Source organism: Leptonychotes weddellii, chromosome 3 (assembly GCF_054177405.1).
Source record: "Leptonychotes weddellii isolate Sample4059 chromosome 3, ASM5417740v2, whole genome shotgun sequence".
In the NCBI taxonomy this organism is placed as follows: Eukaryota; Metazoa; Chordata; class Mammalia; order Carnivora; family Phocidae; genus Leptonychotes; species Leptonychotes weddellii.
In genome coordinates this window covers 32,893,595-32,896,257 of record NC_138371.1, presented here as the reverse complement: position 1 = coordinate 32,896,257, position 2,663 = coordinate 32,893,595, and the positions used below count along the sequence as shown (strand labels likewise).

The 2,663-nt window shown below is 44.4% G+C and overlaps 1 pseudogene; it reads left to right on the top strand.

Annotated features, from left to right (window-relative positions):
• The first annotated feature begins 493 nt into the window (after positions 1–493).
• Positions 494–1,014, top strand: LOC115942754 (small ribosomal subunit protein uS8 pseudogene; annotated as a pseudogene).
• The last annotated feature ends 1,649 nt before the right edge of the window (positions 1,015–2,663 follow it).

The window sequence follows — 2,663 nt, the reverse complement described above, 5'->3', positions numbered from 1 at the left end:
CTCTGGAGAAAATTCCTGTGCCCCTGGACAACCATTTGCCACAGAGATTCGGCATGTGACTTGTGGATGTAACCACCCATCTCAGTAGAAACAGTGCCAGCCTGCTCTGGAGGGGACAGGGCCAGGACAAAATGAAGGATGGCTGGCAGACTTCTGGGATTCTACTGGCAGGAAATGGGCTGATAGAGCTATTCGGCAATGAACATGAGTTAGTGTTCAAGAAAGGGAAGAATGACCCGGAAGGGTGTTCAGAGGCTGATGGCCACTGCTGCCAAGGGCCCAGAAGACAGGCTCAGGGGGGTGAGGTGGTCTCCTCCATGGTGCCAGAAGGCAGGGCCACCTCCTCCATTTCACATGGCAAAACCAGCCTCTTCGTCATTCTCTGCTTCCCCTCCTGACTTCCCTGTTTCTGTGGTCTCACTTCCAGTAACCCAAGTACAAAATCTGTCATTAGTGACCTCTTTCCTTTCACTCATGTTCAATTAGGCAGCTGGTCCTGTTGATTCTTCCACTCCTCACAGTCATTACTGTTGCCAAGGACTGTACTTTTAGTAATAAAATGCATTATTTGCTCTTTCCACCATCTTTCTGTGCCACCATAATGATGCACATGAATGTCATGGCAGATGCTCTCAAGAGCATTAACAATGTTGAAAAGAGAGGTAAATGCTACATTCTTATCAGGCCATGATCCAAAGTCATCATCCGGTTTCTAACTATGATGATGAAGTATGGTTACTTTGGTGAATTTGAAATCCTTGATGATTACACAGCTGGGAAAATTGGTGTGAACCTCACAGGCAGGTTAAACAGGTGTGGAGTGATTGGCCCCAAATTTGATGAACAACTCAAAGATCAAGAAAAATGGCAGAATAATCTGCTCCCGTCCCGCCAGTTTAGTTTCATTGTACTGACAACATCAGTTGGCATCATGGACCATGAAAAAGCAAGACAAAAACACACAGGAGGGAAAATCCTGGGATTCTTTTTCTAGGGATATAATACATACATGCAAATAAAGAGCCTCAACAGACAAAGAAAAAAAAAAAGGAGAAAAGAAAATGCATTCTTAACTAGTTTTACAACATGGTACTAAGAACTTTATGTGGCTTATGTTCTTTAATCCTTATAACCATGCAATCTGATGTTATACTATTCATATTCATTTTACAGCTAAGAAAACTGAAGCTCAGACAGGTACTGAATGACTATATTTGCCCAAGATCACACAGCAAAGAAGCGTCTAAGAAGAGAAACTTGAACCACATCTCCTGGAGCCCTGAACCACACTCTTAACTAACACACTCCCTCCTTTAAAACATTTCTCATGGTTGTTTCTTCCTGTCCATTCCCACTGTTACTAACATAGTTACATAATCCTTTTATTCATAACCTACTCCCTGACCCTTTTATTACTACACAAATCTCCTTGCATTTCTCCCTTACTCCAGTCTATCCTCCTTCCAAACGGTCTTTTTGATCTCATCTAAAAACAAAAAATCTACCTTTGAGTTAATTCTTAGCTCAAGGACTTTTGGCGACTTCTCATTGCCTGTAGGATAAAGCCTAAGTATCATAGACTGGCATTTCATAGTATCTTTACTCATCATGCCACCTTTTAAAAACTTGCCCACCTAAATGCCCAGTCTCTTTGTCAAGAGACTAAACTTTCTTTAACTTTAATCTGAGCACTTCACTAGACAAATTTTTCCTGTCCTTGAAATGTGATCATTCGTAATATTCATCTAAACCAATCTCAGGTTTAAGATGCCAACCACAGAGCCTGCAATCATCATCTTCCCTCAAAACTCCCTCTCCCAGAGTTCTCTGTCTACCTGCAACTACTTACCATTCACCTGAAATCTGATGCTGCATTTGACTCCTCCTCTTCACCTTATCTGCTGCCAAATCCTATTGCTTGTTCTGCCACTGAAGTTCTCTTCCATCTACCCCTTCCTTCCCACCCTCACTATCTCAGGTCTCATTCATGCTCTTCGGACTTGAGAACATAAGAGAACTACCATTAGATTAAGTTTCCACCCCAAAATGAGCAAAAGATTGACAGGCAGAGGGGCCAGAGGGAAGAGACTCAGGAGAAAGATGACAAGAGCCTACTTGGAAAGATCTAGACCTAGAGAGAATGGAGAGAGAATAAAATCCACAGGGACAGGCATGGGGGTGGATGGTGGGGGATGCTAAAAGCTTGAAGATGAGGAATTTGAGGAGAAGAAAAACCAAGGTAGGAGAAAGGAGACTGTGACTATGAATCAGGTCCTTTTAATTTACCTTTGGAAGACAAGTGAAGTTTGGTATTCCCTTCAAGTCACATTTTGGCTGTTAGTATTGTGCATCTTTGACAAGGGATCTTCTCTGAATCAAGGTAGATAGTCTCCTAGCTCTACCTTCTCCACAACTCAGCTCTCAAATGCCTACTACAACTACTTCTGCGTGGCAACTGAGGCTCTGAACCAATGGCCCCAACCCACCATTCCTCAGCACCACCGTCCCTGCCCAGCTGGCCCCAACACTGTGTCCCCCTTCCTCCAGCTGGCCCCATCACTGTGCCCCTCCTTGCTGGCCCCATCACCGTGTTCCCCCACTCTCACTGGCCCCATCACTGTGCCTGCCACCCCACCAGCCCCATCCCTGTGCCCCCCTTGCTG